A 22,948-nucleotide genomic window follows, 5' to 3' on the forward strand; every position below is an offset into this window, starting at 1 on the left:
ACTGGGAGAGCTGGTGGATATTTCCAGGTAGCGATTAGCATGAGAAGCACCCTCATCTGGCAAAGAGATGAGAGAATACTCTTTGCATGAGATTTCCTGACTTGGGGAGGGTGATGCATGAAGACTACATACAGGACAGGGATCAGAAAGGTTTGAAATAATTTGCTTGAGAAATGCATGAACAAGGGCAGATTTAGATTAGACATTAGGAAGAAATTCTTTCCTGTGAGAGTGGTGAGGCACTGGAACAGGTTGCCCAGAGAAGCTGTGGATGCCCCCTCCCTGGAAGTGTTCAAGGCCAGGTTGGATGGGGCTTTGGGCAACCTGGTCTAGTGGAGGGTGTCCCTGCCCATGGCAGGGGGGTTGGAATTAGGTGATCTTTGAGGTCCCTTCCAACCCAAACTGTTCTGTGATTCTGTGATTCAAGGGTGATTTTACGAAAGCATTTAGTACCCGTTGGACAGCACAAAACACACACACAGAAACTGAGACCCTGAGGACTTGCCTTTAGAAAGAAAGGAAAATATGCAGAAGCAGATGTCAAATAGTTTAATCACAGCAATGGATACACAATTTTGAGAAGGATTTGGAAACTACAATGGGAGACTCCTTCAGGTTACTCATGTCAACGAAAACAAACCCACAGAACAAGAACAAGCCAGGTGGCTTATAGAGAAAATTGGGAAGAATATCCCTGCTGGGACAGCTGGGCTGGAGAGAAAAAAGAAGCACAGTGATACTGAAGAGGCAGAGCAGTCAGGCAGAGCAGTGAACTGAAAGGGCAGGACAAAGCAAAGAGACTCTGTAGAAGATTTATTTTTATCACAATTAAAACTGAACTTCTTAGATGACATGTTTTTGTTTTTCAAGCTAAATATACATTTTGCACACTTTGCCTTTTGTTCTTACTGAATTATGCCTGTTTCCAATTAAACCATATGCTAATTTGGAAACTGTTAGTCCTACTGGAGTCATTTGCCGTGCATTGCCCAGCGAACACCATGCAAGAGTGGCCCCTTAGCCAGACATTGCATTTGATATTCCTAGTGTGAGATTTTTCGGAAGTACAAAGACACTTTAAAAAGAAAATTAGGTGTCTATCTCCTGAGTTTGGAAGTCCGTATCAATTACCCACTGAGCACATGGTTAAATACAAGCATATCCATCACTACGAGGAACACAGCACTGCTCCCCAGATGGTAACAACAGAAAACAAACTCTTCTGAGAAACACAGTGAATCCTAATACCACCAAAAATAGACTAAATATGTTTTGGGATATCTGCAAGCCTGTTCACAATTTATTGTTGTTACATATTAGGCAAATGTTATTAAAGATTACCCCCTAAGACTTATTAGACATCAGAGAAGGCACGCTAGAGAGGCCTGGATTGCAGTCCAGCAAAGGCTGACTTCACTTTGCAGCTATTTCCTCAGTAGGGTCTCTCCATCCAGCTGCAGAGTTTAATCAAGCTTGTAAGGACGTAGTATGCTGAGACCTCACCTCCTCGTTCTGACTGAGCTGAACCTGGGCAGTGTGTTCAAAGGTTGTTGCAGGGGTGAGAGGACAGACAAAGCATTATCAGATCAGCCTGACTTCCTTAGGAAGTCAGCTCAAATTAACCAGTACAGATTCTTCTCCCATAGAGGTGCAGATGGAAAACACCTAATCATCTGAACAAAGAACAAAGCAAAGGGGTGAAGGTTAAGAGACACTACCGGCCAAAAGAGAAATTTTGATCTTCTAGGCTATTGTGTTCTGCAGGAGAAGGAAACGGCTCCGAGTCATTTACACACTCCTATTTTAACCATTCAAAATTTTTCTTGGTACTTACTACAACTGGCAAACTAATACTGCAGTAAGATGAAGGATTCAACTTATGTTTTTGTGTAAATCTGATACAGCTACACACATTTCCTGACATGCTTGAATTTGGTGACTTCATGGTCAACACACTTCCTTGAATTCTTACGCTTTGCGATGCAGCATGAAACAAGTACACTGAGCAAAGGCACACAAGTCCAATTATTTTGCATATATAAAAAACCCCTCTTACCATGAATGCTGTGGCAACCCACTGTGCCGTTTCAACACTTAATACAGGTACAAAGCATAGAAACAAGTGTACTCACATTTTTTGCAGTGCATAAACCTAGAATCAAATGAAAATACCCAGAGCGGGTTTCCCACCTCTTCAGTGCTTGCTGCATCTTACTGGTATATAACTGAAATAAAACATAAGCCAAATATTCCAAAGCACATTTCATTTTTTGGGGGTACTGTTAGTCTCTGTGTAGTTCTCAAGACAGTGTAACTTCAGAGGAAAACATCATCTGCCCACATTGGCAATTCTGCTTTACTCAACGTGAGGTTCAAGGGCCAGACTACGTCACTCAGACTTTACAAATAAGGCTGCAGAAAAAAATTGTGGTTCCTCAGAGGAGTCCCATTATCTACATAATTCTGTCCCTGCCAGTTCTCTTCAGCTTGTATGTCCTTATGAACTAATAAACATTAAAGAAGTTGACCTTATTAATGAAAGAGTTTATTTTCCTTAATCTGGCAATGTCCAAAAACTTATTTTGAACTATATGACCTTTAATCTTCTTTCCATCACAGGAAAAGCCTATTTAGTTTTATAAGAGAACACTGATAATTACTGAAGCAATTCCAAGTGTGTTTTTTTTAAACAACCGGCAATGACCTGAGGGTTGGAATCCTTCATTGTTTACAATGAAACCTGTGGTATTCGAATTATTTTTAAGGTACAATGAACCAAAGCCAAAGAAAGTCTGTCTTCATGTGTACAAACAGCATATAAATAGATCAAATGCTGAAATGCGGCTTTCACATTAAATAATATATTGAGAATAACGAGCAACAGTTACGCAATATCCTTTTAGAGTGAATGTAAGGAACGAGAGTCACTTACGAGAAATAAATTGATTTTTTAGTAATCGAGGGAATGGGTAATTCCTGAAACTATAGATCTATTCCCATTGTATTAATCTCTCTTGAGACTTCAAAAGCTCTCATGCCCTCCTGTATTTCCACTCTTGGTAAGTACCAGACATGTCACATGAAGACATACTGCAGCACGCTATCATGTGTAGGCTACCCTTCCACTGGGGTGAGCCAATGCTTTCCCCTCAGCCCCACTCCCAAGTGGGCACTCAAGTGCTGCCATTCCCCTTCCAAACTCTCCAATCCCCTTCCAACCTCTCCAGAGACAGGTCGTCTACGATATCGTATGACATTATAAGAACAAATCTGTCCATGTATAATTACATAGCAGTTGGCATTTCTTCTTTTCACATACTGTTTTAGTTGTACCTTATTCCCCTCCAGCTTTTCACTTCTGCATATACATGCGTATCCTCCTTGTAAGGTGGCAAAGTGTAGGAATTAATCTTAAGTACTCAGAAATACCGATACTGACTTCTACAGTTGCATCAGAGCTGGTCTCTTTCCTAATTAACTTTCAAAGACCCAAGAGACCGTTGCCAGGCTCTAAAGAATAAATATTAACTCTTGCACTTGTGCATGCATGTACGCGGACACAGCTTCTGGAAACTGAGACTCGTTCTCTCTCCCACATGCCTGCTCACAGTACCGGTACCCTCTCATTCTCTGGCTGTTCACAGCCTTCGTTGGAGCCATGGACCCATAAGACATGCAGGCACACCTAATCCAGCTGACTGAAGCTAATACTCCTCCTCCTTGTCCGCTCTGCTCCTCTCACAAAGGTCTCCAGGTCCCTGCAAGGTCCACTTGTGGATCAGTTCTCATAGCAGCACAGCTAGTAACCCAGTGCCTCAACACAAACTGATTCATTCATGTTATCCTTTCTACCCCGCTAATAGACTTTGACACATCCAAAATACAGACAGCGTCAGCTGTTTTAGTGTACTCCTCCATGCTGTCCCCAGCTCTACAAACATATGGCACTTAACTGTATTGCCCTAACTGAAATAAATCACTTACTGCAGTGCCAAAGGCACAAGATGTAGTTGTTTTACAACTAACACCTGGTTTTCCATTTCAAATAACTTAGCCTGAATATTCAGTTTAGGCAGAACATTGTTTTAAAACAAAACATATGAAAAATTTTATTTTCAATTTCTGCTAAATGACTTCAAATCCGATTCAAACATAGACTGAGATCTCTCAGTCCACAAGAGTGAAAAAGATGCTAAAAAGTTCCTAAGTTTATTCAGAATACTCCAAAGGAGAAGTTTACATCTTGTTTGTTGGTTGGATTTATCTATCTTAGAACATTTCTTGATTTTGCTTGACGTAAAAAAACTAGCAGCTCTTGAGCTGTTTCATAGAGGGTCTCAGAATGGGAAATAACTGCTGTAAAGTACTGTGCAGGGGGATAGATAAACACTTGAGCAAACTCTGCACTAAATTATTAAAATAATTAACACAATGATCAGCAAAAGGAACAAAGCAATGAAGAACTGAACATTTTAAAATAATAAGCAAGATGGCTAGGACCCATATGTATCTTTTTTATTGCTGCAAAATAAAGCAATGCTTTTCTGTCATTCCTTCTAGAACTTAGCAAAAGCAGAATTGAGTCCCTGTACAAACCCACCAGCAAGTGCTGTGACTGCAGTATCTGTAAGGCTAATGGTGCCACACCTCATTCAAAACTGAAAGCACCTCATACAAAATTGAGACTGCTGCTAAAAGGACATAGTGAGTCAGTTCCGTAAGTCCCTCCTGACCTGATTCACACTTAGAATAAGAATACAAAATAGGACTTTTCAAAGCCACAACTGCACTTCATCTCACATTTTCATATCATTTTCACATGATCATCAGTATATCATCTATAACCTGCATCTGCCTCTTCTCCCTCAATCCTCCCTATGACTATGAAAAAGGGCTGTGGAGAGGGAAAAACAACCTTGGATTTTACACACACAAGTCATTCCAAGTTTGCTATCTCTGTTTAACAGGGTTCTTCCTTCCTGCTATTATTAGTAAATCTCACAGTTTACTTCTCTCAGTATTGAGCTGGCAGATGATGTACAAAAGAAGAAGGATTTCTTACTTATTAGCTTCTGTGACCAATAAATCCTGTATACCTACACACTGGCATGGAAAAATCTCTTCCTGTGGAAGGCTGTTCATCACATTTTTCATGCATTGTTGCTGATATGTTTAACTTTTTTGTTTCACAACTCAGCAATGAAGCAGCTATTGTTTCCAAAGTGCTGAGCAAGTCCGACTGCGGGAACAAGAGACGTGCGACAATTCTCAATGGTCAGTCTGGTGGCTGCAGAGTGAGGTGCCCAGGCACGGGGGGAGAAGGTGGGAGCAATGGGAAACCTAACTGCAGAGAAGAGAGAGTTAATTGGACAACTAACTTTTTAGTGTAGATATATGAATAGCATGTTCTGTTTTAGTTTATTTTTAGTTTCTATTCCAGTATTTTATTCTTTAGGAAAATTTCTACTCTTTATGCATCTCATCAAGCCCATCCAGATATATAGTGCATGACTCACACGGTCAAGCACATTCTTATAAGCTTACCTAAATCCAAATCCAGAGACCTGCAAAACCTCTAATGTAAATTTCATAGTCTGAAACACCAAAGTCTCACTTTTTCTTCCTTTTGTGAAATCCTCTTCTACAAAAGCTTGTGCCAATCTCACCATGAGGCAAGTCATTAGAACCCACATAGCATTTAAAAATAACACCTCTTCAAGCATCTTTGGAGAGTACTCTGCTTTTCCCATTTCTGAAATTTTCCATCTTAAAGAGCTATACACTGGATCTGGGCAAGGATCATATTTCCAAAACATATTTAGATGATAATGCATAAGCCTCAGGGACATAAATATTTGACTTTAGAATAATATATACAGAAAATCTTTGTGAGCTATGGTAGAAGAGACTAAAAAGACCAGAGGTGCATATATGTATTAGGAATGCAAGTGACCAGTATCTTTTTTTTTTTAATAAAAAAAATTTAAAAAAACCCAACAACAATCGACTATCAGTAAAGATGGTAAAAATTAATGCACATTACTTCAAAAGAAGAGATCAGCTGGAGGCAATTATTACCAATACTTGCTAAATTCTTATTAAAGTGATCAGTTCATCAGATATCTGGGTTTAGATTGCAGCATCTTACTCATCTTAATTCTCAAGTCCCATGAAAGAAGCAGCTAAATGGTATCAGAGATCACCTGTGTCCTCCGACGAGATGGTATTTCAAAGCCATGGAGTGCTGCTCGTGACAAACTAACTGCTGATTTATGCAAGATAATAAGCCTCAGTAACCGCATATATACACATATTGCTCCTGAATATGCAAACACATAAGTATATGACTAATTCTGTCTTATGAATAAAGGCATGCATAAACTTACATTTGCACTGTTAGCAGGAGCCCAGCTGCAGGAGCCTGTGAGAGGCTCGGTCCTTAGTCTTCAGTATGGGAGAGCCGAATGCTGAACTGGGCAGTCACATTGGGTACCTGAAGTTAAAAGATTCATATATAATCCATCGGGAAGAATGCTCCACTAGAGGATCACTCAGAAAAGATGTGTTTAAGTGTGTAGAGAGGAAAGTTAACACTATTTTGCAGAAAGCCTGTTAGTGACCTAATTCTACCAGCAGCTATTGTAATGCTGAGTGCTTGCTCCCATTTCTGTCTGCAGTAATCACTGCCCAAACTCCAACCCAGAGTTACCTACTGATTAGCAAAAGCATGCATACAGCAGAATAACAAATAGGATAATAGACAAGACTCTAGCGCTTTCAAGGATACGTTCTTTGCATATTAACAGAAGCTGCACCACTCATTAGTTGAAATACGGGGAAGCAACCTGAAAACATTCAATTTTCAAAGTATCAGTTATCACAGCTCAAGCAAATAAATACATAAATAAAAGTCACTGATAATCAAAGTCCTCACAACTTATTCTGTACGGATGACGTTACCTTACATAAGTACTCGATCCAATAGCACAAAACTAGCCATTCATTAGCAGTGGAAATGGTTTAATCCAGTACAAAGTCGATTTATACACAGGATCAAATGATTACTTAGGGCAATTTGAGTCTGAGAGATTGTCTGTTGTTGCAAAGCCTAAAACAATGCAACTATTTAGTTCAATGAGGTTACTTGATCACAGTTCTCAATTACCTACAGAGAAAGGATTTAAACATAACCCACAATATGTGAGATACAAGAGTCAATGCCACATGGCACACCTCCACTGAAAAATGCACACTGTGAAAAGTAATGCTAATTAAGTATTGGCAAAGCTCTTCAAGGATGGGGTGAACTGATTGAAATAAAAAATAAGATTGGATGCATTCCTAAAAAAATTCTAAATCGGGGCTCAATACAAGTCTTCCCAGATTAAAGTCTTCGGTTCACATTATACCAACATCCAACAAGATTAGCATAAATCTTGCAGAGATCTCACATTAATAAGCATTTTAATGGTAAAGGAAGACAATATACAGGGGACAAACTACAGATTTTGAGGCAAGATTTAAAATAAGGGTCACATGACAGCTTGCTGGATTTACATCCAGACTGATCCTGTCATTTGAAACATGAGGCAACATTTGGTCAAAAATATCTTCTTTCAAAAATTTCCAGCATTTTGAAAAAGAAACAGGCCAATCACATTTAATTTGGAGCAGAAGGCTGTTCTATATTGGGAATTATGACAATGCTGTTCTAGCAGATGAATGATGAGTTACGTGCCTGGAGACCTGTACACTAAAGACTTCTCATAGCCATGACCTTTGGAAGAATATGGAGCAGGGGGAAGGAGGGGAAAAGGAAGAGGAACAGGTAGACTCCAGGGAACAGATATTATTATCCTGAAAACCAGCAGAAACCCTAGCAGAAGTAAAAGAGTTTGACGTTTATGTCCATCTCATACACACAGTAGCCTGTTGCATGTAACTCAAGGCAACACTGAAGTCTAAAATATAAATAAATCACATTTTTGTTTTGTTTTTTTCTCTCTCCCCTCCTCTCTCTCTGCCTAGGATTAAACATTAAAAGCTTATCTCCTTGGTTTTAGCCCCAGAGTAGCTGTAAAACCTCAGAGGTCAAACATCTCTTTTGCTGCAAGTGCTGAACTTGATCCAAAACATGAAATATCGTGAAAATTAGTTGTAGTTGGAATACTTATAACTTACATTCACCTTTGGGCTCCAGAGTCTGCAGAAGCCCCACCTATAATACTGACCACTATAATTTTCTTCTGAAGTTCATTTGATTTAAGCAGCATTTTTGCCCTGCAGTAATATTAAGACCAATTATTTGAGAAAGATATTTTGAAGCTCTGTCCTCACTGATTTTATAGTTAAGAGAGGCCATTAGATCACCCAGTTCAAGAAGGGCAAATCCGTAGTCAGCCATACAAACAGGATTACATCACATGATGAGAAGCATTGCTGTCTTGGCACAAGAGCTTCTGGGTGAACACATTGTAAGTCCTGCTTGGAAGGAAGAAGGGCTACCAGACTACACCAGACAGTTGCCCCAAAAGGCAACTGCCTGCCCAGGCCAGACCCACAATGAGCAGAGCCATGCCTCATTTCCCACTTGACCAAATCTCCCTCTCCTCTGGGCTCTCCAAGATACGTGGGATATGCTGTGCAACTCTAAAATATGCAAGTAATTTGAAATGCAGCTTGTAAAGTTACAGAAAGCATAAGTATCAGATGCTCAGACCACCCTGGTGGACTGCAACGTGGAGGTGTCGTCACCCCTACCCTAAATGCTGCAGACAGGTTTGCCTTTGCATTGTTTGGGACCAACATGTCCAAGTCTGGAATAGACCACTTTGCAGCAAGTGGCCCAGGTCACCATCTAGCTCCAAACCAGTTTTTTCTGTGCTTCAACATTCAAAGTGCTTCAAATGAAGAGAAAGTAGTTTTTAAAGCTTTAGGCTGAAATGTGTGGCACGCCCAAGGGCACAATGCAGGGGGCATTCGAGGGCATAAAGCCAGCTGGGATAGAACTGGCTTGCTCTGCTCACCATGCTAACCAAACTTGCCCTAGAGCATATCCACACCATCCAGAATAAACGTTTAACCATGCTATCTAGTCAGCTGAGCCTGCATTTCCTCTTGGAGGGAAGTAATTAATTTATTCAGGGAGCAAAACTAGTTTAGATGGATGGCTGAGGGCCAGAAATAAAACACGGACCATTTCTGAGCCATATTGACAGTGTAAACCACCTTCAATCACCCCTGTTACTTGTACTTTTATTATACCTTTAAGCAACTTGTGCAATAATGACAAAATTATACATGCATAAGAAGCATTCCGGCATACCTTTCAGACAGTGTTTATCACCTTAAAAATCGTACAAATACATTGCTTTATTGTTGAAGTTCAACAAGGTCAAGTGCAAGGTCCTGCACATAGGTCGGGGCAATCCCAAGCACAACTATAGGTTGGGCAGAGAATGGATTGAACGCAGCCCTGAGGAGACTTGGAGATGTTGGTTGATGAGAAGTTCAACATGAGCCGGTAATGCACACCTGCAGCCCAGAAAGCCAACCATATCCTGGGCTGCATCACAAGAAGCATGACCAGCAGGTCGAGGGAGGTGATTCTCCACCTCTACTCTGCTCTCATGAGACCTAGCCTGGAGAACTGCATCCAGCTCTGGGGGCCCCAGTACAAGAGAGACATGAAGCTGTTGGAGAGACTCCAGAGGAGGGCCATGAAGCTGATCAGAGGGCTGGAGCACCTCTCCTGTGAGGACAGGCTGAGAGAGTTGGGATTGTTCAGCCTGGAGAAAAGGTGGCTCCGGGGAGATCTAATTGCGGCTTTCCAGTACCTGAAGGGGCCTACAGGAAAGCTGGAGAGGGACTGTTTATCAGGGAGTGTAGTGACAGGACAAGGGGTGATGGGTTTAAGCTGAAGGAGGGTCGATTTAGATTAGATGTTAGGAAGAAATTCTTCACTAAGAGTGGTGAGGTACCAGAACAGGTTGCCCAGAGAGGTTGTGGATGCCCCATCCCTGGAAGTGTTCAAGGCCAGGTTGGATGGGGCTTTGGGCAACGTGGTCTAGTGGGGGGTGTCCCTGCCCATGGCAGGGGGGTTGGAACTAGATGGTCTTTGAGGTCCCTTCCAACCCAAACCATTCCATGAGTCTATAATTCTATTTAAGTTTCATGATTATGCACTACAAACTTCCAGGCTACCTTGATATAAAGCTATCAAGGTTCAGTCAATATTACAAAGTCAATATTACAAAGCTATTACTGGTGTAACTGGCAAACACAAACATATACCCCTATTTTAGGAATATATGTATATTCTAAAAGAAAGTACTCTTGACTGATGACCAAAATGCAGTAAGCTATACTGGCAGAGAACACTGGTATAATGTTGCTGATCAGTATAGAAGCAGCCCCCCGAAAAAAATCAAAACCCCACAGTAATTCTCTAACCAATGTTACCGTATTGGTGAAACTATTTGGCTGGCGAGGAAAATGATGCAGCATAAAAGCCACCCAAAAAAACCCCACTACTTTATCTACCTTCAGGAAATTTCAGGAGGCCAAGCCTGCCTGAAAGGCTGCACTTTTTTGTTTTGCAGGAAGCTGTCCCTAAATGGCTGGGTTTGCAAGTAAGAAAGGAGAGACTGCTCCCTGACAAGACATGGCCCAAGAGAGGGGGAAGCCATCCTGCTCCCAAGTGCTCCCCTAACACCAAGCTGGCAACACAGGCTGCCCATTCTCTGCTCTGGGCCATGGGTCTGATTTTTGGCAGGGTAGGAAGTAAGGCAGAAGGAGCAGGGAATTGCTACAGTGCTGTCCTTGTTTCCATGACACGTGCTTTTATAACTTGTGCTCCCTGAGGTAAAAGGCATAATTTGGACTCAACAGCTGACAACTCAGCAGTTCTCTGCCTGTGGGATAAGGGAAAGCTGCTTCTGTTGTAGCAACAGTCTTTGACCTCACTCCAATACCAGCTCCAGACAGTGCATGGAAAGGAGGGGAGACATATGCCCTTCAAAACCTTACACCCTGATCAACATTCATACCGATGGGTTAGGAGTTATTTTTAGTTTAAGCACTTTCTGCTTGCAGTGAAACCTGCTACTAGGAGTGATTCCAAGAGACGGCAGCAGGGAAAGGCAGACAGCAGCAAAGTGGCAAAAACCCCTGCTGAGAGTTTCTGGTGCTTGTAGAAAGCACAAGGACCTTCACACAGCAGGAGGGCTCCCACAGTCCGCAAATTTAGGGGCTGCAAATTTCCCAGGGGAGGGAGGACTGCAAGGATTGGCAAAAAATGATGGTGCATGTGAAAAACAGTGCCTGGATATCCTTCTCAGTGACAGATCAGAACCTCCAGATATCGTTCATTCCAATTACCATCTGCTACTTTGTAAGTCAGTAAGGAAGGCAAAGAACATGGGAACCTCTGTGTTTGCTGGTGATTGGTATCCTAGCTGCCCCTCAGTCCCTCAAAGGCAGGTAAGAAAACAGCTCTGGCCATCTAGGAATTTATATGGCCCCCATCACTGCCGTGCTAATGACTCTGGAAGAGATCCATAAGATTCTGGAAGATGATCCCTGGAGACATTTAAGCTCCTATAAAAACTTAACTTTTGATGCTGAAACCTGAAAGAAACATGTTCCAAAATCCCATTTAGCTGCAGCTAAGTATTAGTGGGGGGAAAAAAAAGAAAAAAAAAAAGAAGAGAGAGTTGATGATAAATTTTGTAGGCATCGTCATGCACAGATGCACAGTCTCATCTATGACAGGGCCACAACACTCGCCTGATGCTTACACACTCAAGATTCACAAAGCAATTATGCCCTGCCTGTGTCTGCTGATAAAATGTGTGCAGAACCATAGAATCAGGTTCCCCACAAAAAGCAGAAGCCATTGCTTCTGTTTAAAGACACAGTCAGAAAAAGAAAACAGCAGCGGTGCTCACTTTTCTGAGGCAGCCCAGCCACTGCAGCACTTGCTGGGGTATGGGAAACACCTCCAACCACTCCAGAGACTACTCGAAGTAATAGACAAGTCAGGACGGAGACTTTCTCTCCAGACTTTCTAAGGATGGCATTTCACTCCGCATCTTAAGTAACCACTGACTAGGAGCAGGACTCCATGTCCTTGTGAGAGGGCACTCACTGGAAGCGAGGGACCACGGGTTCCAGGTCCTGCTCCCAAGGATTATTTATATCTTTTACATTAAACTGTTTATGGACTGAAATTCATCAACCAGCTTTGGGGCATAGAGCACAGGCACCTCTCAAGCCTTATCTAGAAGTAATTTATTTTTCTTATTTTTAGACTGAAATTTGATGCCTAACAGTCAAAAAGGAGCCATAACTAAATCTCAGGGGAAAAGATGCACCAAAACATGAATAATTTCAACTAATTCTAACTAGTTGTGGTAACAGGAGTAAAATTGACTTTCATACCAGTTCTCCCTGTCTCCCTGCATGTGAATCAATGTCTAACTTACTTAGAAAAACAGCATCCCCTCTCAAAGACTTCTTGTCCCCACCAGTATCTTGTTTGGGTTATCAATCCTTCCACTTATCTTTAAACCTCACTCATCAGATCTTTTCTTCTACTGCTAATTAACATCCCTTCACTTGAATTATCTCTTATATTTCAACATCAGTCTGAATCTAAGATCCCAGTGTTTCTATTATAACTGTGTCCTAGATCAATATGTATTACTGAAAATGCAACAAAACTAACGCCAAGAAGCTTCCTGATTTATTTTTTCCTGTTTTCCCTTCCATTATCCAAAAGCTGCCTTTCAACAGCTCATCTAAGTTCTTTACAAGATAATATAAGCTATCATTTGAAACTGTATCAGATAATTTTTGTTTTCATCTAACAAATGTACCAACAGAAAAGGAACTGCTGAATTTAGCATCTTCCCCATTCCTCTGAGCACTAGCACACAGCAAAAGTGGAAAAGAACCTCATTTACCTGGTCACATCATCTACTGGGTCATTTGCAGAAAAATACAACCCATCTGCATCAGCCTGGTGATGCACTGCACTCTGCAAAGTAGATTCAGTATTTATAAACATCCAGATTGTTTAAGACTGCCAGACACTTTCTTCCTGAGGTACTGTTTCATCTTTCAGATGGAATTCTTACTAACATACAGAGTTTAAATACATCTTCTCATAACGCACAAAACTTGCTGTCAGTCACCCACTGAATTAAACAATCTAATACTCATGCTCCAAGAGAGCTGTTTCTAATAGATTTACAGACTCTGTTCTAGCATTACCTATGGATATTAATAAATTCAGATTTTTTTTTGAGCATTTACTAAAGCCCTGAGCTGCACGATGTTGAAACAGATGTGACCTTATAGCCGCAGCACTTAAAAATTAAAGCCCCATGCATTCCCTGCTAAAGTAGCAGCAGCAGCTTTGCCACCTGTGAAAATAAGTTTCTTTCTTTTGGAGACCATCTCCACCCATATGGCTGTTCCCATGTATTCCTGACTTGCCTTCGACAAGTCTGTGAGAATGCCCTCAACTAAAGGTTAAGTCTCTCCCTTTCCTCAGCACACCTGTAAAGGGATTTTGCACAATCTAACTCACAGATAGTGCCTGCCACTGGTTGCTCTATAGTGACTAAAGCGGTATGTTTGGAGAGTGCACAATGGAAATTGTTACCACTTAATAACGCTGATAAGTTTGAATAGGTGAAACATTGATAAGCTGAAAGAATACAAAGACTAAGTAAGCAGAAAGCAAAATCAAACAAAATCAGGTGATCTAGTGACTGCCTGAAAGCTACGCTCCAAACCAGCTCCAAGATTGTTAAGCTCTTCCATTTGTGGACTTCTGCAACATTTTCCAGGTTAGATACATAGCCCTGCACCTACTGACACTAGACTGACTTTTCTTAGTAACTTCAGCAGACGTCTCAGAAGTAACCTGCAGCATCCAGCTAATGACAGGTAACCCGTGCCAAGCAATACCAACTAAGTGCAGATGAAGCACTACTTATTCTGTGGATCCACTCCCTGCGTTTGCTTCCATCTCTTCCACATCCTAATCCTTCCCCTCATCAAACATAATTTTTGTTTTGATCTTGATTCATACTGGGGCCAAATCCAGGCAACTTCTACGCGCATGCTTATCTTTATCACCAAAACCACACAGAAATCAAAGCTTATCTTTATCACCAAAGCCACACAGCATTAAATGGTTGAGAAGTTAAGAACAAGCACAGACTTTTTGCAAATCAAGGCATTCATGCACTCTTCCCTACAGGATATGCAGAGCTTTATATATATAAAGCACATGTGCACTGATGGATTGATCTACATTAAACAACATACTGTCTCGGCTGGCATTGCCACATGCTGATTTGAGAGGGAACATGGCATGACATAGACTTTAATCTTCCCCACAGCTACTAAAACTGCTAAGTCTGATTAACAGTCTGGATTCATGCTGTAGAGTCGAACTAAGGGTTTAAGAAGAATTTAAAGAATTCTTTTACAGTAAGGAAAAAAGGCAGAACGGATTTCCAGGTGAGATGTCAAATGCAAGTCACATTGCCTCACTTAGGTAACAAGCTAGGTTTCAAAGATAGCAGAAAGCTACCCAATGCCCATGCTTCCCTGAAGGGAATTTGACAGGACACGGCCAGCTTGATTACGAATATGAATATTTGACTATTTTTGCAATGGAGATTTTAAGTGTGAAAGTCTGTAGAAAAGAATCACAGTGACAATTCCTATGCAACAGCTCACAACCTAACTCTCCCCAGCACTAGATGATTAAGGTATCTATACAAAGCTTTACTCCCATTTATAACAAAGTTCACAGGCATCCACCAGCGATTACAATTAACCAGACAAACCACTTACAGCACCAATTCCCACCCAAGCAACACACAGCATGCTAGCACAACGTGCCCTGTTCAAATTTACTTACACAAGATGAATTTTAACAAGGGAATGACGTTCTTTCCAGAACTACCTTAGAGGCTTAGCGAGATCTTTTTTAAACACAATCTCTAAACACATTAGAAATTCAATCACTCAAAATAGACACAGCAAGCTGCCACTGCGACGGTGTCCCTGCACAGCCACCGTGCACTGAGGTGCCCAGCAGGTCTGGATGCTCCCCAACCGCAGAAGGGGCTCTGCATTCTCCTCCCAAGCTTCCCTTTTCTGGAAGGGTGCTACTTATTTTTTAAAAAAGAAATAAATTTAAAAGCACAAAAAGTGGCATAAATATTATTTACCCGCAGTTCAGTCCTTGAACCAACCTGCCGGCCAGCAGAATGAGCTGTTGACAAAACACAGCCTCTATTTAAACCGCAGGCTCCAGGCAGCGGCAGAGAGGAGCCGCCGGTCTCTCGCCCGTACCCCCGGGGGAGGCTGCCGCGGTCTGCGCCCGCGCCGGCTGCGATGCGACCCCGCCGCGCCCCCGGAGCCGCCGCCACCTGTCCCCCACCCGCGGCCAAGCCCCGAGCAGCAGCGCCCGCGGCAGCAGGAAAGCGGGGAGGCAGGCGGGGGCGGGGGGGGGGGGGGCTCGGAAACCCCTCGCGGCCCCGCCGGGTTGTGGCTGGGCTATCAACCCCCCCTTCGCCCCTCCTCGCCGGTACCTCCCCGGGGCGGGCTAGAGGGAGGGATGGAGGGGGCATCTACCACCGCGCCCCTCGGGCCGCCCCCTCCCAGGTGCGAGCGGAGCCCCATCGCGGGGCCGCCACCGGGAGAAGCCGTCCGGCCCGGGGCCCGGCACTCACCCGCCGCCGCCTCGCCGTGCCCTGCGGCAGCCTCATGCCGCGGGGTGTTCCGGGGCTGCCCGCGGCGCGGTCCTGGGCGGCCCAGCTCCGGCGGGCAGCAGTGCGTAGCGCCGACAGGAAGGAGGGATGGAGCCGAGGCGGGAGGGAGGGAAGGAGGGAGGGAGAGAGGGATGGAGCAGAGGGCCTGGCGGGCTGCCTGCGGGAGGAGCCTGCGCCGCGCACCGCCCGGCACCGCCCGGCGCCGCCACCATCCCCGGCCCAGCCCCCGAGCACCGCCGCCTCCCGCCGCCGGGCCCGGCCTGGCCACGCTGCTGGGGCCGCGTTCGGTCGGCGGCGCGCTGCCGGTGGGCAGTCCTGGTTTTATGGGGCCGAAGCTATCCGGGATTTCAGGCTGACATCCGCCTCTCGTTCTGCTGCCGGGAGTAAGTTTTTACAGATACTGAAGTGGCCAGTGGTTTCGTTGAGTCCCCAGTGGGCTGTTAAGAGTGTGCTGCGGGGGTGGATGAAGTCACGGACCTGATCTGATCATTTCAGGTTGTCTCCATGACACGGTAAAATATCCTTCTCAGAAATGTATCTTGGATATGTCCAATACTGTCAGCCCTTCAGGTTCTGAAGTGGTGGGCCTAGCCCTACAAACCCAGAAGATTCTTGATTCATTTTATCTTTGTATTTGCCTCTTGCTTTTGAGGTCTGGGACTTGACCTCCAACATTTCTTTGAAGCCACAACAGCTACATGCCAGCCTCTCTTTTAAATTAAACTTGAAAACCTCACAATCCCACAGTCTCAAGAGTCAGGCAATTAAAAAAAACATACACCACGAGGCCCATAAAATCAGAAGAGTTGGCAAGCCTGTGGTCCTCTCTTGTTCCCCAGTAACCTACAGCAGAACAGGGAGAAAAAGTGACTACTTGGTTTTCCTTGCATTCTTCTGCCTACATTTTCCTACAGAGTTTTCCAAGTTGCTGTAGATTGTTTTTCTCAAAACCTAGACGATATAGAACTGCAAATACTTGTATGGAGGTCCTGGTCCAGACTTGTGTCCCACCTAGGCTGAGTAGATAATCTCAGGTCCCCAAAGCCAGAGTCTCCTGCCATCCTGCACATTCCCTGCTCAAGTTAAGTGAATACAAGCTATTTTGTAGAGAAGAAATCTTCCACTGTTTCCTCCCCTTTCCAGTGTTTTTGCTTGTGGAGAGAATTGAAGCTTCAGCAGGCCAGCAAGAGATGCATGAACCTTGTGGTTAGGTCATGCATCTGAACATGAGTTCAGATCTCTTCTGACTCAAGAGCACGCTTGACTTTAGGCCTTGTATCCTGAGACAGTTGTCTATCCGTTGACCTGTGTCACCTTCTCAAGAGGAAGGATTGAGTATCCTTACACACATATCATTCTTGGGAAAGAAGAGGGGTTTTTAAACAGCGTATGGAGAGAAGCCCTGGGCTGTGAATCCCAAGCAGAAGATGATGTCTTCTCCTGATGCGCATTGAAACGTTCGTAACTCCAAGGATGGGCAGACTTTAAGAGAGTTCTCTTAGGGGTCTTCTATCTAGCAAGTTTAAACAGTTACCTTTCCAGCACATCAGTCAGCTCTTCACAGTCCCAAATCTCTCCTCAGTGGGAAGGTCTGCTGGATTCCTAATTCTGAGGTCTAGACTTTACTCCAGGCATCAAGAGGTTTGGTATGTAACCTGCCTAAGACCATTTTTTAATTTACTTCCCTATTCCCATTCTAGCCCAGAAGCCCTCCCTGCTCTCTTTCCACGCAACAGCAGCCAAACCACAATGAGATTGGGGCCCCAGTACAAGAGAGACATGGAGCTGTTGGAGAGACTCCAGAGGAGGGCCACGAAGCTGATCAGAGGGCTGGAGCACCTCTCCTATGAGGACAGGCTGAGAGAGTTGGGATTGTTCAGCCTGGAGAACAGAAGGCTCCAGGGAGATCTAATTGTGGCCTTCCAGTACCTGAAGGGGCCTACAGGAAAGCTGGAGAGGGACTGTTTATCAGGGAGTGTAGTGACAGGACAAGGGGTAATGGGTTTAAGCTGAAGGAGGGTCGATTTAGATTAGATGTTAGAAAGAAATTCTTTACTGTGAGGGTGGTGAGACACTGGAACAGGTTGCCCAGAGAGGTTGTGGATGCCCCATCCCTGGAAGTGTTCAAGGCCAGGTTGGATGGGGCTTTGGGCAACGTGGTCTAGTGGGGGGTGTCCCTGCCCATGGCAGGGGGTTGGAACTAGATGATCTTTGAGGTCCCTTCCAACCCAAACCATTCTGTGATTCTATGATTCTATGAATCTAGCACCAGAAGTCTTGGGAAGATGGTGGTCATTTCATCATACGTGACCCATCCAAGGGAGGATTGCCTCTGTTTCCAGACTTCATTAATGGGAGCCTGGTGCCCTCCCTTGGGTCTGCATCCAAGGCTGAGAAGGATGCAGCTTGTACCTGTGCCTTAGATGACAGTCCCATAAATGCAGATTTCCATCCATGAAAGCAACAAAGGAACTTTCTTTGAAAGGCATTGAAAATGTAAAATGAAATTGTACCACCTTTCTTTTCTGCAGTTTATGTTATTTCACCTTTAGTGAAGGCTCATAGGCATCTCACTTGTCAGGAAGCCCTGTACCATGTACATGGTACTGTGTGTACCATGAGTAATTGCAGAAGATCAGGCTCATTTTCTGTATGATGACATCAAGCAATAGTAATTTTTACTATTTTTTCTTTTTAATTAGCAAGGCAACTTCCCTGTAATTCACAGAGATTCCATAGAGGAACTGGCGAAAAAGGTGTGGATGGGTTTTTTTTAAGTGGAAAAATGTGATTGTGAAATTAGAAGAAGCTGCCAGGAGAAATCAGAGGTAGGGGTAGTTTCTGAAGTTATTTTAAGGTTCTTATACTGTATTAATGACTCAATTTTTAATGACTCTGTTGGAAGTTAAGAAACTTTCTAGATCTATTTAAGACAAGTCTGTATATTCAAGGTGATAAAGCTACAGATGGTTGGTATCAGTTATCTCTTTTTTTATACGGTGAAATATGCTAATTTTAACGTAACTATCCCCTAGAAAAAGGACTGATCTACTACTTCTTATGTGCAGAAAATATGCTGTCTATGCATCCTGTCTCATCGTCAGACCTGCCCTGTAAAATATCGTAGCTGCTATATTTTATAACGAACCTTATCTGCATGTAGTACGTATATGCAGGCCATTTATTTTATTTCCTGCCTTATCTCTCTCTAGTTTCCAGAAAACTGAGGGACAGATGCTGGAACACACGTCGTGTCTTTATATACTCAGTGTAGGGTTTTGTCATTGATTTTAACAGCAGCAGGGCTGTCCCTTTCAACATTAATACTTTGGCCAGTGAAAGAGGAAGGTTTAAGTCTCTCCAGATAGCAGGCTAGTTTTAGTTTATCTTAGTTTATCTCAGTGCTTAGTATTACTTAGTGAACAGCATATCTGCGGTCTAGGTCAGAGAAAACTTCTTGGGGCATGTAAATTCCAAATGAAAGTGAGAAGCCCAGCTAGGACGTTTTCATTAATGAGAGTTTCCTGGAGCCATTTAGTCTTGTATTTAAGGGTGTGTTGGTTATTTATGGCAGAGAAAAGGAACGGATGTGTTGATGTTCTGGAACTTTTCTTTTGTGCATTGTTTCCCATTTCACAGTTGTATTTGGCACCCACTTTCCTCCAGTCAATAAAAAATATTAAAGAACTTCCTTTGCTGAGAAGTTGTGCGCACATTTTACAAATGATACAGTTTAACAGAAGTGTGAGAGGCAGTACTTCTACCAGCATTTACAAACACCAGAGATTGTAAATATATAATATTGCCACCAAAGGTCTGCCAATGATTCCTTTTATGGAGTATCTATTCCTATTTTCTTAAAAAAAAAAGGTTATGTAATACAACCAACAAAGCAAATTTGGGTCTGACTGAATGTATTCAGGAAAGCCAATAACAAAACTCATACTGGCTGTGATAAGAGCAGGAGTAGCCTCTATTCATGCCAAGAATAACCTCAAGTACTGTGGATAGTGCATGTGTTTTGGTGCACCCACAAAGCAACAGCTCTTTCCTATGAGGTCTCAGTGGAAGCATCCCTGTGCTGTCAAGATGGCGCAGAGCTATTCTTGGAAATGAGTACACTGACCCCAGAGAAATAAATGCTTTGTAATTAATATTTTTCAAATAGAATCATAGAATCATAGAATGGTTTGGGTTGGAAGGGACCTTAAAGATCGTTTAGTTCCAACCCCCCTGCTGCGGGCAGGGACACCCTCCACTAGACCACATTGCCCAACAGAGAATGTTCTTCATCATTAGGGACCTATGCCTGTAAACCCAGTGACATGTTGGCAATATATTGCTAAAGGACTTCAAAATAGTCCCTGGTCTCCCCTTTCTGCAGGAAAGCCATACGGTCTATTGTGGTTTTTGGGTTTGCAGGGAGAAGCAATGAAGGACTTTGATCTACTGACCTGCACTAACTTAGATGGTGCAATGAATTTAAAAAGAAATGGAGAGAACACTACTTGCCAAAACCAATTAAATTGAAGGCACTTGCATTCCTTTCACTGGAAAAACATCTATCTCAGATGCCTGAAAAATACATGGTGTGGAAATACTGGATTCACTACCAGTAATAAGACCCTTATGGTCAGCAGTGAAGGTGAAGCTTCTTCTGCGCAGTACAGAGATGCTGGCAGGTGGATCTCATTGCCACGCACTGCCAAGTGTCAAGGTCTTTGTGTCCAAGTGGTCTGACCAGGGTCATTTCTATGTAGGACAGAGGACAAGGAGCAGCAACTGTGGAGTCCTCACTAAGTACATTGGGTCTGTCTTGACTGGCAACAACAAACAATTTCTTGGAACAGGTCTTTTATATCTTCCTGAGTCAAGCAGTTGTGATGCTTGACCCTTGCTTGCCTTAGCCTCCAGGAACCTTTGGAAAAGTTTCTGCCGATTACCTTACTCCTTCGTTCTGCCATCTTTGTGGCTACTGTCTGTCTTCCTTTTGGGAATGTGTTATCTGAGACCACGTTATCAGAGCATGGTTTTGAGGGTGATGAGTTGCCTATGCTACGGCTTTATCAGAGCAACAGGACTGAACTTCTGGTCTTGTCCTGTGGTCTTGATATAAACAACACACTCCTAACCATTCCTTGATTTGACTGCTGTCATACATGTCCATCATGTCCATTAATGCTCATTCTGTCCACCCTTGCTTTAGTGTATCTTCTGATGCTTCCACGTGCCAGCATTTCCATTCATACTTCCTTCAGATGAGTCTTAATACTTCAGTTAGAAATGTCTACAGTGGCTACAGTGAACAGATGCCTGAGAAGGGACCTACTGCTGAAGTTCCTCTGCTAAAACAACTTACACGCTGTAAACTGATTAGCAGTTGGAGGCGTGCTTCCCAACCTAAACATTTGCGCCATCCTGCAGTTGATTATGCTGGCGGTGTGAAGTTCAGCACATGCTTAATCATGATGTTGGAAGTGTCCCATTGCTGATTTCCATACAGGAGCATGAGAGGTCAGTCTTCAGGTCAATGAAATAAGATACAGCATAGTTCTCAGAAAGAAATGAAGGTAAATATATATTTCTGAAGAAACATGAACAAATAGTAACAATCTTACTAACTATGGAAGGGTTGGTGGAACCAGTCCTAGAACTAGGTCTGATTTAAGGATATAAAATTGAAGAGGCTTACTTTGCACAGTAGTGGAAGGGCCTAATTACACTGTGAAAAAGAGGATTTATGAGAGTCAGAAGCTAATTTAGATTTGTAATAGCCAGAGAAGCATGGAAATCTGCAAACAGAAGATACTGAGAACATCTCAGACACTCATATACTCTTAATATTGCAAGGCCCTCTGTTGGGTCCCCAACATCAGTGTATCACATTCACACATACTGCCTTGCTCTGTGCAACTTTCAACTGTGCTTCTTATTTAGCAATTTTCGTCACTGTGGTGTTGGCACTGTTTCCCATGCAGTGCAATTCCTGTCAATCATACCTTTCTGCTCACCAATTTATCACCTAGATATTGCCATGCTCTCTCTATTTCTATGAAATACCACAAAGATATGTCCCCTGTACTACCAAGCTTAGTAAGTTGATGCATCAGATTTTCTGTGCTTCAGTCCATGGCCTGAACATGTCTGATGAATTTGAAGCACCCTAAGCTGTTAGGAACTTTGCATGCACTCCAGAGCTGATCTCTACATCAACAGGAGCCATTCAACCAGTATTCATGTAACTCAGCTGAGCTGCCAGCTTCAGTGAATCCTGAATAAGTGGTTAGAATTTTCAAAATTCTCCCTGCACAAAGTTTCCACACAGAAACACCCTCTCCCCCGCCGCTGAACCGTATCCAGGGAAGTAAATACACCTTCTGCCATACTATCGTTGGATTGAGCTGTAAGCCCAGTCACTGCTTGGAACCCAATTTCTATGCATCAGCATAAAAGTAGTGAGACAAAGAGAGCTCAGCCGAAAAAGCAGGTGGAGATATGTAACAAAGGCTTTTCAGGAGTATATGAAGTTCTGTATTTACATGGTTCATGGCATTCCTCCTCTCAGTCTTTCCATGTTATTTTTCAGATGTGGGTTTCAATACTGTTTAACAGAGTGCATCAGAGCTTGGGATATTATTAAATAATGTGCAAATAAGATGCCTTAAGGTGTGGTCTTGGAGGACACAATGGCAAAATCCACTTTTTAGAAGCAACTTTTGTCTTTCTCAGCCTGACTTTAGAAATATTATTGTTTGGTGTGTCTCAGTTGTCCTGGTTAACCGCAGTTCTTGCAGGCTAATAAAAGGTCTGTATTTGCACATAAAACAGAAATTTTGACGCTAGTAAAGAAGCATATTTGAAAGTCAGGTTGAAAGATGCTTTCATAAAAGCAGGCAATTGTTTGCATTAGGTTAAATATTGTGGCAAATTCTCTATCCATTCCAGGAGTTTCCATCAATGTGGACCTATTTTTGTCCCCTGTTGTGTGTTTATTTTTGTACAAAACCATCTCTACCAATGACGTAGAATCCTAACCTAGTACCCACTTAATTACATATCTGTGTACATCCTCACATCCTCCCTTCTGGTGTGACAAGCACCTTTGCTTTCACTAGTTTGCAGATTGATGGTGATCTCAATCTGCCTCTGCA

General features: G+C 43.0%; 1 protein-coding gene across 7 annotated transcripts in view; it reads right to left on the reverse strand.

Moving 5' to 3' along the window:
- The window catches only part of LOC129199252 (leukemia inhibitory factor receptor-like), a 91,022-nt gene that overhangs the window by 40,418 nt on the left and 27,656 nt on the right, over positions 1 to 22,948 (reverse strand). The window contains exons 1-3 of one of the 7 annotated variants that reach the window (XM_054809425.1): positions 15,759 to 15,904; positions 6,387 to 6,493; positions 5,101 to 5,344 (exon numbers count right to left, since the gene is read on the reverse strand). The gene's annotated coding sequence lies outside the window, so the exon portion shown is untranslated. Of the gene's footprint in view, positions 1 to 5,100; positions 5,345 to 6,386; positions 6,494 to 15,254; positions 15,498 to 15,758; positions 15,905 to 22,948 lie in introns of those variants that run through there. The other 6 variants (XM_054809422.1, XM_054809426.1, XM_054809419.1 and 3 more) reach the window with 6 other exon arrangements.

This window comes from Grus americana, chromosome Z (genome assembly GCF_028858705.1).
Source record: "Grus americana isolate bGruAme1 chromosome Z, bGruAme1.mat, whole genome shotgun sequence".
Lineage (NCBI taxonomy): Eukaryota > Metazoa > Chordata > Aves > Gruiformes > Gruidae > Grus > Grus americana.